We start from the raw sequence: 13073 nt of genomic DNA on the forward strand, positions 1-13073 counted from the left end.
CACCTGATGAAGCTAGCCTGAATCCTGAAACACGTTGTGCTGATGATACCAAATATAAAGAAAATTCTATCTACTGGACTACTGTGGAATTGAATTATTGTTATTTCACTGTGAAATCAATGGATGTTTCATGTATATATATATATATGAAAAATGATATAGTTTTTACTAATCTCAGCTGATTTTCTCAGCTCCTATGTGTGGAAGGGATAGGAGTATCCAATACTTTTAGATACATTTTTTTATTTTTATTTATTCATTGGATTTTTGTAAGGCACCTATACAACGAATGGTTTTTCAGTTAAAGAATGTAGAACAGCCAAGGCAGCACTGTTAACGGATTTGAAGAACCCTATTGGGAGAGATAACTTACCCTATAAAAGGTTGCAGTACACACAATTTAAAGGAAGAAGGAAATATTAATTAAAAAACAATGGGACGCATTGAACATTGCAGCAGAGTTAAACAACCAGAGGGGGATATCTGAAGGGTAGTTTCACATGGGTTGCAACTAAACACTCTTAACATGCCAGGCACTGTATCTCAATTGTTTGACCACTTTCATACTCACTTCTCCACTAACATGAGACTAAGTATACCGAAGGTCACTGTTCCTACTTGTTGTTGCAATAATTATCCAAGAGATTTTAATCAACAACTATGTCCTACCTGGCAAAGCTCATCTTTATTACTTGAATTTACTGAGAATGAGGTGCAAAGAAGAATTCATCCATAATTTAATAAAGCATCTGGCCCTGATTGTCTGCCCATAGATTTTTAAAGGTCAAGCCAGGGGTATGGGTTCCTTTTTGTTCAACGTTTTTCAATGAATTAAAAACAGCTAAAGAAATCCCACAGAGTCGGCAGGGGTCAGTTATTATTCCAATGTATAAGAAGGGAGATCAAGCTGGTCCCATGACCCGTAGACCAATATCACTTTTTGACGCTCTCTTACTTGAGGAGTCATGTGGGGTAAACAATATTCGTTCCCCTGCTCCGGTAGAGTTTAGAAAATGTATATCAACAATTGATCAGTCTTTAGACTGTTGTTTTTGCTAAACAGATATGTTATCCTCAGGAGGCTTTTCCATTATGATGTCTATATAGAGTTATAAACAACATTTGATTTGGTCCCTATTACACCAACGTTGGGGATTATTGCCATATTTGACCATTCGGGTTTCATTAAACTTTACTTTTACCACTTTGGTGTAGTCCATTGGAACATGTACTAACTCATTCGTTGTTGTCAGAGGGGTCAGTCAAAACAGTTTAAATGCATTCTTATTAGAAATGACTAACACACTAAACAACAATCACAAGTCAAGTGTCTGATTAGTGCAAACAAATTGATTCACATAGGATTCTCTGACACAAAATCGAAGGTGTCTTACATAAAGGAAGAATGTTTTTGTTCACACACATATGGGAAGTAGGTTTCAGGTTTAATTTAAAAGCAGGTCTACAGAAAGGAACTTTTCAAATTATGTGTTTCACCTCAAATAGATATACAACTTATTAGAACAAATATTTTAAAGACCTATAAGGACACACACAAATGATAAGAGATAATCATAATACATTAGACATATCAAGTACCACAAATCAAAGTGCAAAGGCGCTGTGCAAATTTAAAAACCAGACAAATAGTACAATACTTCAATATTACATGTCCTACCACATAAAATACAAAACATTGAATAAAATCAAAGTTCTTTATGTAGTTGTTGGGGTTGCATTGTTGAAGTCCATCACAAAGGAAGACCAGTAAATTGTTTCTTACCTAGTATTAGTACTCGGTGGCCAGAGCAGAATATGTTCATTTATAGTGTTAATTTTGTAAAAAAAATAATCAATCTTGTGATAAGTACCACAGGCCTCATATTTGAGAGCGAATAGCTGAAACAGGCACAGTGATTTCATAAGATAACCTGTTTGGTTATGAAAGTTGGCTGAGTGAATACGAGTGTATGGTGAAGGGAGTAACTAAAAATTGCAACATTCGCCCTCCCACCAATGGCAATAGTACACCTCCAAGTTAAAGTGACTTAGCCTGATAAAACATCTGGAAAGGGAGGGACAAAGAAACCTCACTAAGTATCTCCAGCTCTGGACTAAGTTACCATCTTGTATTATGATACATGTAAAAAGTAGACAAAAGGAAACAAAGATAATTAGATTTCAAATTACTAGTATTGCGTCAACCAGGGGTATGAAGACCTGTGGCCGCTGCCACTGTTGAATACAAGCTAATCCTGTGAGTTGGCATTATATGGTTGCGCACGTCTGAAAATGAGGCTGAGAGTGCTGAACCTGTCATATGTTTGGATGGAACAAAGTAGAGTTGGGCCATATTGCTGGAAAGTAGGCCCAATATGTTTGGGAAAGACAGGATGCCATATTGAAGTGGACAGCTATGACTAAGGAGGATAGGGTGCAGCCATATTGCTTGAAAAAAGGTACAAAATGCATGGGTGGAAAAGGCATGATATTGAAGGGGTCAGCAATAGCTGAACATGGACAAAGATAAGCAATGTTAATGGGCGTGTAGCCAGTAAAATCTTGCATGAGAGAAAACATTTCCCCATGGTATGGACGTGGTAATAATGCAATACATTGTTGTCTTTTCTTGTGAATATAAGGCACAAAATATGCAAAACTGTGCGATTGTGGACAATAGTTATAGAAGACATGTAGAATTATTTGCCTCTACATACATTTGACATTAAAAAAAATGTGTTAGTGCAGTGATAAAATTAATGTGGACAGCATACTAACATAATGCTATGTCTTCAAACAAATACATATTCATTTAAACCATTGACATGTGACTTTTTCTAAAGATCTGTCTCTGTTGCAGTTGAAATAGCTGTTGTTCCACGTGTTTGCCTTTGGGATTAGACACCAGCACAGTCCATACAAAATCAGTCTCTTTGTGATTCATAGTTATAAAATGGTCCACCAAAGGAGCTGCTGCATTCCTGGTCTTAATGCACCTTCTGTCTTCTCTCATGCTCACCTTCACATTTCTCATGGACATTCCCATGTATAACACATTACATGGGCATACAATGGCATACGTAACCTTGCTGGTGTTATAATTCGTAAAATGTATTTGTTGCCAAGGATCTCCAAGACCCAAATCAAAAGCGGTGGTGCTTCAGGATCATGCCCATAGGTCGTGCCTTGCACATATTGGTACATGAAGGGATTCCACCCAGGGCCTGTTTCATTCTGGATGCCTGTTTCTGCGTTTTGTGCGTCCCCATCAGATTTCATGAGAAACAAACCCCCCAAGTAGTCAAATCCGGGCCCCCCTCTGTATTCATGTTCACGATAGAACTTCGGTACTTTGAAGTCTTTCTTTCCTTTCCAGCAGGCTAAAATAGCAGATTTAATGCGTGAAATAATAGGTCCCGGTGGCTCATAAATACCATATATGAATTAATTCCTAATTGATGGGCGCGGGCAGTCCGTGCAATCAATACGGCATCATCTGTGTGGGCTAACGCCGATATGGGTCCTGTACCTATCGTTGGTATCTCCTCTCATTCTCCTTACACCCAACACACTCTTCTTGTTCTTCTCCACCACCTGCCCTTCAGTAGTTCTCTCCCTCTCCACCTCTTTGTCATCTCTTGATCTCCCCAGCCTCCTGCATTTCACGCATCGTATCCTTCCCCACTGCTTTCTCACTCTCTCCCAACTCCTTTTCTTTCCCAGCCGCCTGCTCTCTGCCGCAAACTTCCTCCCTGATCTGAAATTCACTCTCCTGCTCATTATGCTTCCAACACCTAACTTTAAAGGGGTAGCCCAACTCCCAGGGCTCTTTATAGTGCAGCGCGATCACCTTCTGGAACCGTGATGGCAAAATCACTTTCAGCAGGGGTTCAGTGTCCTGTGGGCTTGGTGATGTGTTGACTGTAGGGCTAAACACATAACGTTCTGCCGATATGAAATGAGGTGCATGTGGTCATCCGGTCTCACAATCAGATCTTTCAAAACTGGTCCGAAATCTTTGTTTCATTTTTTTGGGGACTGTAAGCAGAATGATCTGTTGCCGTGCATCTTCTTATTTCACTGTTTCATATAAGGTATGCTGTCTGCTACCTCCCATGAAATCAGCTTGCAAGCCACACACGTTTCGAACATGGATATGTTCTTCATCAGGGAACAGCCCTGTATATTAATCCTGATAAGATGCATTCATATTGACTGGTACAGAGACCTTATTGAGACAATATTTTTCTTACTGTCTTCTATTTTTAGTAGTAGTAGAAAAAATGTATTCAGAATGTATCCACTAACACAAGCAATATATGTACACATAAATGATGCCCCTGCAAGCACCATTGTCTCCACTCACACTTAAAAGCAATGTATACCTACTGCACTCAGGAGATTTAATAAACCCTAAAAAGGTCAGGGCCTTTGGGTGCGTGCAATCAAGACAATGGGTCTCATTATGGGCCTCAGTATAAGTGTGCCAGTGCAGTAATAACGTGCTGGTATTACCGCATACCAGAACGTTACCGCACCGGCACACTCCAAGTTTGCTAGTAGGGTGGTGGATTTACACAAAAATTACTGGTATTACCGGTCCAGTAATTTATTGACTGATTAAAAACTGAAGATTAGTCTTCATAAAGTCTTGAGGTTACAAGGTCTAACAACATGTATGCATTTTGAGTGCACCTGAGTCTTTGGTTTAGGTCTGTAGAATATACCCTTACACAGTTCAACTAAATTGCTATTGTTATATATTTTATTCACCTGGAATATCAAGACAGGAAAAAGAGATGGGTTGAGCAATGACCATCGGATGTGGATTCAGGGGGTTCCTTCACTTTTTGGAAACTGGTTGGTGCATTCTGGTAACATGCAAGTTGTTAAGTGCCTGAAGGATGTTCTGATACCTTGTCATGTACCGATGTGAAGGTTTGGTGTCTACTCTGGTGCCAGGGAATACAGTCTGCATCATGCTGGCTAACGGAGTAAAATCCTGGTCCCTTGTCGGTTGCCAAATGGATAAACATGTTCTGGAAACTAGACAGCTGTCTAATGCTAAGGTCATGGTCAGGCACCTCACCTGGTTGAGCAACAGTGTGGTTGACGTTCGATCTGTAGCGTGGAAGGGCAGGAATGCGGCCATTTCACTGATGAGTAGTGGGTCACTGCATGGTCCACGGGATGTATAATTCAATGGTCGCTGCAGAAACACCAAGTATGAAAATAAGGGCCCTTGTATGGTTTGCAGACTAGAGTGGAATGTTATGACTCTGGAAGCCAAGGGAGACAGTGGTCATACTACGAGCAGCAGTGTTTTACACCATAACACAAGTGATATAAATGCTTGCACCATTCTACCAAATTGTACATAGTGAATGTTTTCATGAGTGATTCAGAATTGGACATCTTAGTGCTGGCCGGAGTAACTGGTTTTGAATCTAATCAAATGCTACCATAAAATACTGATATCTGTAACAGGTTTTGAAATATGGTACCTTGTCCAGTGCTGGGGTGGTGGCTGGTGACCTGGTCAGATAATAGTGTTTTTAATGTTTATTGTGTGAGATGGTTAACATCCCAATCCCTTTCGGGGAACACATTGAGAAATGTAAAACATGGAAGAATGATTTTGAACATTATATGCTTGCATTCTATTGGCTTAACTTCAAGGCAGGCGGATACAAGTTGTTGGCTATCGCCTTGGGAAAGTGCGATTGCGAACTTCACAGATTTCAGGGAAGAGGCTGGTAAATGTACGAGACATGTACGAAAAAACTGGGCCTGCATGCTAACCAGAGTAAAGTGTAGCACCCAACAACTGCCACGTATTTGCACAGCTGATACAAACGAGCATATGTGACCTGAAGGAGCTTGGCAGCAACATATATCTTGGCTGATTACATGGGGATATGTTGTGGGATATATTTTCGTTGCATCGTGGTAACTATTATGCAGTTGAGGGACTATGATTAAAGAGCCCACCATTTAACCACCCTGCTGCCCATACATGTTTGGTGTTATCTGTACCAGAGGGGCAGATCAGACTCGGAGGTGACTATATGTTATGGAGACCAATAGTACCAACAGCCAAAGGTAAAAGACACCCAATGATTCATAAAATAAATAGGAAGAAGTAATAATAATACAAGCATAAACAGTAAATATCCAGGGAGAAAGACATAGCCAACAAAAAAGATGCCCCTGCTGTTAAGCAAGTGTGTGAGATAAACATGAAACTTGTTTCAGAGTGAATTGGAGTTCTGACACCCAGCAAGTCCAACGATGCAATAGATGAGGAGGTGATGATGGCAGATGATTGAAAGGATCATGAACTTTCCAGTCCCAGATAAGAAAAACAAACTGATGGATTGAATGCAGAAAGGTTAACTGATGCAGGTGCAGAATATGAACTGATAGTCGGGCAATAAATCAAGACATTGCTTTTTTCTATGGTAATTGAGGAAGTAGATGAAAGATCACTAGCAAATGATTTACAAGCCATTGAAATGGTGGGGTTGTTAAAGGCTCCATTAACATTTTAAAAAATGTACAACTGTTGCTGAGGGAAGGTTTCAGAGAAACAGACTACACCAGAGTAAGACGGGTCTGAGCAGTATAGAATGTATTGACAGGATTTGAAACACATGTCCTGGTGTCATTTCTGACCGGGCAGTATTCTTGCACAGGGTTTTTCATAAGTTTAAACTACAGTAAGGGTCAGTACCAAGTGTTGGTAAAGGCTGGAAAACACTATCAGCTTGCCAGAGGATGTTTAACAGGAACTATGCAATTTGGAAGCCAAGAGTATATATAGCAACCAATTTAAGCAAAAAGAATGTTGGATGGCTTAGGTAACAGTGAGACACCACATGGTGAAATCGGTATTTTTATTAACCATTTCGAAATAAATATGTTATCTTATGTCAAGTTATGTCGGATTTGTAATCTGTCATTTGCACAACCTTGCGGCACTGATGCGCCTGTATAATCTCTGAATTCTGTGAGGTCAATATTTGATTGAGAGGTCAGTTGTGGATTCAGAGAAGGAAGTTAGAAGCTTGGGGGACCTCCCTCCCCCTTTCTACTCTTGGTTTGTGAAGGGCATGGTCTTTAGGGTGTCATACACCCACCAGCGCCCTCCCCATCACCTCCCAATATGAGATTGTGAGAATTTAATCTCAACTGTCACTTTATAAAACACTTGTCCGGGATACAGAATAGTTTGGAAGTTCATGGATGTTGCAGCCACTGAAGACATTGTGCACACCATAAGCAGTGGTGTTTAATGCTGTGACAGAGCAGCTGTATATCCGTGCACCATTCTACTGAATAATACATAGTCAATGTTTTATAAGTGATTCAGAATTGTTTCTCATAGCGCTAGTTTGAGGAAATGGCCGTGAAAATTGTTTATTCCTCTGTAACATTCTGGAATCTTTCTGGTTACCATTTAGTTAAACAGATTTGGTAACCTGGCACTTGTTCAGTGCTGGTGTGATGTTTGATTGGATACTGATGTTGTATTTGTATTTTTTGTGGGATGGTGTGGTGTAGTCATTGTGTGGGGTGATGTTTCAAACTCAAATGCATACTCCAACAAAGCAAAAACGGTAACTTCGCCTCCAAAAATCTTTCCACTATTGGGGAAACAAAATTGGCAAAGTACAAACATCGAACATGATTTTGGACATTCTGTACATGCAGTCTATTTGTCAAATATCAAAAAAGGTTATTGGCTATTTAGGTCAGAGGCAAATTGTGTTTGAGAACTTACTATATCTGGATCTTTATCTGCAATCAACTTCCATTTCACTTTCTCACCATGCCTTTGCCATTCTGTTCCCCTCATCTCGTACTTCCTGCCTCTCGAACAGACACATTATACACAAGTGAGGATGTGTCAGGCACAGGGCTATGCCAAAGCTCTCCTTAGATTCCTAAGTGCAGTGTTGCAGGTGCTAGGAGGCATACACAAAAGAATGTACAATAGATAAGATATCAGATGTGACGGGAAGCAGTGAGTGTCTTACAATGGAGTGAGTTTGAGCTACATTCTGACCAGGTTGTGGAGGGGAGTAAATGGAACAGTCACCTGGGACAATACATATACACGTGGACATACCTAAATTAAGGACAACCAACACTGGATATTTTTAAGTGCAGGTAGGCGGTACGGGCAGCTGTGCGTGGAATGTGACCATGATGGGTGAAGAACTAGAATGGAGACAAAAGAAGTGACAGAGGCAGGATAGAGGTGAGTGAAAAAAGTTAGCTAGCAGGTAGATGAGAAGTAGGTTAAGAGGGTCTCTTAGAGGCGAGGAGGTAGGCTTATAGGTTGATTTTGAACAAATCCAAAGCAAATTCCATGCAAGTGGAGCAAGAAGAGAGAAAGAGCGGAAGTGAGAGGAAGCACAGGTTGGGCGAGGAACCACAAGTGTAGTTGAAGAGGCAGAGCGGAGATTACGAGAAGGCATATAGAGTTGGATGGAGGAGGATAGATATAGTGGTGCCTTACCATGGATAGATTTGTGAACCAGTAGAAGACATTTAAATCTTGCCCAGTTTTGCATCATCAGCCATCGAGCCTGGTGAAGGTACTAGGAAGTACGTGTGACGTTAGGGAGTTGAAAGACAGTCCTGATATGATATGATATGATATGGCATTTGTAACGCGCCTATACACAAGTGTTTCAAGGCGCAACGAGGCAAGGGAGGGGAAACAGAAGGAAGACAGAGACAACAATCCTACTAGGCCAGGTATCATTCAGACCGCGCAAGTGCAGGGGTAGGGGGAAGGGAAAAGTGCAAAGGGAAGGGGAGGGGGGAAGTGCAGTACAAGTAAGTAGAATAAGTAAATAAATAGGGCCAGCTGGTGGCAAGTGCAAGGTAAGTGCAGACAAGTGCTGGGAAAGGGGGCGCTGTAGGGATACAGAGACAGTCCCTCAGTGCAGGGGTTGCCAGGGAGGCAGTGCAAGAGGAGAGTGGCTGGGACCAGGACCGAGGTCGGTGAGAGTGGCCCAGTTGCAGATTCGGTGCAGATTCAGTCGAGACTTTAGCAGGGGAGAGGGAGAGAGAAAGCAGAAGCAAAGAGGAAGGTTTTGAGGTGCTTCCGGAACAGGAGATGGTTCTCCTCACGTTTCAGGGAGGCAGGAAGGCTGTTCCAGAGGGAGGCCCCTGCCACGGCAAGAGATCGACCCCCAACTCGTTGCTTCGAGAAGCGGCTGACCCTGAGGGAGTTGGAGATGGATGAGCGAAGGGCTCGGGAAGGAAGATATTTAGGAAGAGAGAGTTGAAGGTATTTAGGCCCCAGGCCCCAGAAGGCCTTGTGGACAATGCAGAGGGTTTTGAACTTAATCCTCGCAGCCACTGGGAGCCAGTGTAGAGATTTCAGTCCTGGAGAGATACGGTCCCTGGGCTTGAGGCCAAGGACAAGTCTCGCAGTTCTGTTCTGGATGAGTTGCAGGGGGCGGAGAGTGGAGGCAGGCAGATTAAGATAGAGGCTGTTACAGTAGTCCAGCTTCGAGAGAACCAGGGCTCGGGAGACAGTGAGCTTCTGGGGGAAGGAGAGGAAGGGAGGAATACCTCTGAGGAGGTGCAGCTGTTAGTGTGACTTCTTAGAGACGTCAGATATATGAGGAGAGAAGGAGAGTGTGGAGTCGAAGATGACCCCGAGGTTTTTTGCCTTGCAGGTAGGAGCAGGAGGAGGGCCAAGCGAGGCTGGCCAGAGAGCTACAGGGAAGGAGGGAGTGGGTGTGCCGATGAGTAGAATTTCAGTCTTACTAGCATTAAGGCAGAGGTCATTGGCGGCACACCGTTCCTGGATGGCAGACAGACAGAGATGAGGGAAGGAAAGGAGGAGGCCGAGGGTAGCCTGAAAATGAGCTGGGTGTCGTCCGCATAGCACTGAAAGTAGGGGCAGAGAGCGGCGATGCGGTGGGCAAGGAGTGCCAGATACTGGTTGAACAGCCAGGGAGAGAGATTAGATCCCTGGGGAACACCACAGATGGAGAAAAAGATGTCAGAGAGGAAGGACCCAAGTTGGACCTGGGAGGGTCGATTGGAAAGGAAAGAGGTCAGCCACGCCAGAGCCTGACCAGTGATACCCAGGTCATCACGGAGACGGTTGAGCAGGATGGCATGGTTGACAGTGTCAAAGGCAGAAGAGAGATCGAGCAGAATGAGAACACACAGAGTGTTGGAGTTGAGGTTCAAGAGCAGGTCCTCACGGATGTTCAGGAGAGCAGTTTCCGTGCTTCTGGCCGCTCTGAAGCCAGATTGATGGTCATGGAGACTACCAACAGTTTCAGCATGGAGGTTAAGCTGGGAGATGGCCAGTTTCTCCAGGAGCTTGCCCAGGAAGGGAGTGATGGAGATTGGGCAATAGTTAGCCGGGCAGGAGGGGTCGGAGGGTTTCTTAAGAAGAGGGTGCACAAGGGAGTGCTTGAGGGGGGATGGGAAGACTCCAGAGGCGAAGGAGTGGTTGCAAAAGTCAGCCAGGGCAGGAGCCAGGGAGTCGATGTGGTCCTTGATAGTTTTGGAGGAACAGGGGTGAACCTGTTTAGACGAGACTTTCATAGATCGGACTTGTCTGGAAACCTCGTCAGCAGAAAAAAGTGGAAAGGCAGAGAAGGAGGGAGGAGGGGTGGCTGCAGAAGGGCCAGAGGAAGAGTCGGAAAGAGAGTGAGGGAGGTGATAGGAGGAGAGTGAGGACAGGATGTCCTGAGTTTTTGAGATGAAGTGAGAGGCCAGTGCAGTGCAGAGGGCCTGGGAGGGGACAGGAGAGGTAGAGACTGCAGCAGGGTTGGCAAGCTCCTTGCAGATTTTAAAGAGTTCAGCCGAGTTGTTGGATGCCGCAGAGATGCGGGCTTGGATAAGGGCTCTCTTTTTGGTGAGAACGGAGAGACTGTATTGCCTTTGGAGCAGGCGGCAGGCCAGTTTATCAGAAGATGAACATGAAGCACGCCATTTCCTCTCAGCCACCCTGCACTTGCGTTTTAGGGTGACGAGATCCGATATCAAGAGTATCAGATATAGCAGAGTGGAGCATGGAGAGGGCTGTGTCAGGGTGGGAGTCAGCCGAAGGGGGAGGGGGGGGCGAGAAAGTGGCAGTGAAAGCCTCAACTGACACGCGCTTCATGGGTCGGATGACCGAGAAGGTGGGTGGCAATGATGAGGGTGGCTTTGCCTGTGGGGTAGGGAGGGTGAGGTGGGAGGTTAGGAGAAAGTGATCACTCCAGGAGAGAGGAGTGGAGAGAGGGACAGAGAGGGGAAGGTCAGAAGAGATCAGAGCATCAAGAGTGTGCCCTGCAGAATGAGTAGGCCCAGACGGGAGAATAGAGAGTGAGAGAGAGTCGCAGAGGTCACGAAAGAGTCCAGTGGGGGGACAGGAGGCATCAAGGTGGATGTTGAAGTCACCAAGAAAGAGGAGTTGAGTGGTTGAGGACAGGAGTGAGGAGGAGAGGTCAGCCCACTCAGAGAGGAAGGAGGAAATTTGACCAGGTGGCCGATAGATAGTAGCCACAGTAAGTTAGCGAAGTTGATGACCTTGAAGAGAGGACAGAAGGTATAGCTGGGGAGACCAAAGAGGATGCTGGCACAGTAGTCCAGTTTAGAGAAGACAAGAGTTGTTAAGAGATGCTTGGCAGTGTTGAAAGTGCAGGGTTGCCTGATTCTACTAATAGTTAGGATGCTGAGGTGAGCTGCTGTTCCAGTTTTGGAGATGAAAGTAGAGAAGGTGTGAGATGGGTCATAGCTGATGCCGAGGTTTCTAGCTGAAGAAGAGCAGGGGAGCGTGTTAGGTGGGCACTGGATAGGCAGAGGAAGACATGCGAGAGAGCTTTTTTCTCGGGAATAAGAGTACCTCTGTTTTGGTAGATTTTTACATCGGAGAGTCTGAAGCCATCCAATATTTAATGGCAGAGAGACAGTTTGAACATTTGATAGAAAGATTAGAGGAGAGTTTGGGAAAGGAAACACAGATGTGGATATCATCCATGAAGAGTTGGTACAAGAACTCAAAGAAGGAGATTAGTGCCCCTAGCGAAGAAGTGTAGAGTGTAAAGAGGAGCGGACCCAGGACAGAGCCTTGTGGACACTAACAGTTTGAGGATTGAGTTGAGAGGTGTTCTTGCTCCCGGAGATATAGAATTGGTGAGGTGCAAGGTAGGATTCAATCCAGGCAAGGGCTTCATAGCAAATCCCAAGCAGAAAGAAGGTATTAAGGAGATCCGAGTGATTGCCAGTGTCAAAGGCAACAGACAGGTCAAGGAGAATTAGGAAAGAGGATAGGTTTGAGGGCTTAGCAGTGGTGATGAAGTTGGACACGTTAATGAGAGCAGTTTCTGTGGAGTGACAGGGGTGGAAACCTGCTTGTGGGTGGTCTCAAAGGTTGTGGATGTCTATGAAATTGGTGTGTGAGGAAGGTCATGAGAGAGACTCTAATGATGATAATTTTTACAGCGAAGTATTCAGCTAGGTCATTAGCTGTGAGAGTGGAGTTGACAATCATAGACTTAGGAGTTAGGAGTAAATTTAGGGTGCCTTGTAGCTGGGGATGATGGTTGGAGTGAGAGTCAATGAGGGTTTGGTAGAATCACCTTGTTGCTCTATCAAGAGTAGACCTGAGAGAGGTCAGGGCAGAGAGGTAGAGTTGCAGGTCCTCATGCGAGTGGGTATGCATCCCTTTGCACAGCAGCTGACGCATGTCAGTGCATAGAGAGCGTATGAATGGGGTGACACATGGCTGAGAATGCTGAGACCTAGGGATGAAAGTAGCAGTGGGAAGTGAGAGGAGAATGAGTCATATAGTAGGGATTGGAAGCTGGAGAAGGCAGTGTTGGTGGAAGAGGTATCAGGTGTGAAGGAGGAGAGTGAGAACTGTAGGTCGGAGAGAAAAGGAGAGAAAAGGGTGAGTGGCAGAAAGTTTATATTTCCATTTAGTAATAGGTGAAGCAAGTGGTGAAGAATAGCCAGAGGGTGGAAAGGAGATTGTGGTGGAAACAATTGAGTGATCAGATAGGGATGGTGTGACAGTAGTTTTTAGGCAGAATCATATGCAGTACCCT

This window comes from Ambystoma mexicanum, chromosome 4p (genome assembly GCF_040938575.1).
Source record: "Ambystoma mexicanum isolate Mex_15411 chromosome 4p, UKY_AmexF1_1, whole genome shotgun sequence".
NCBI classification, from domain to species: domain Eukaryota; kingdom Metazoa; phylum Chordata; class Amphibia; order Caudata; family Ambystomatidae; genus Ambystoma; species Ambystoma mexicanum.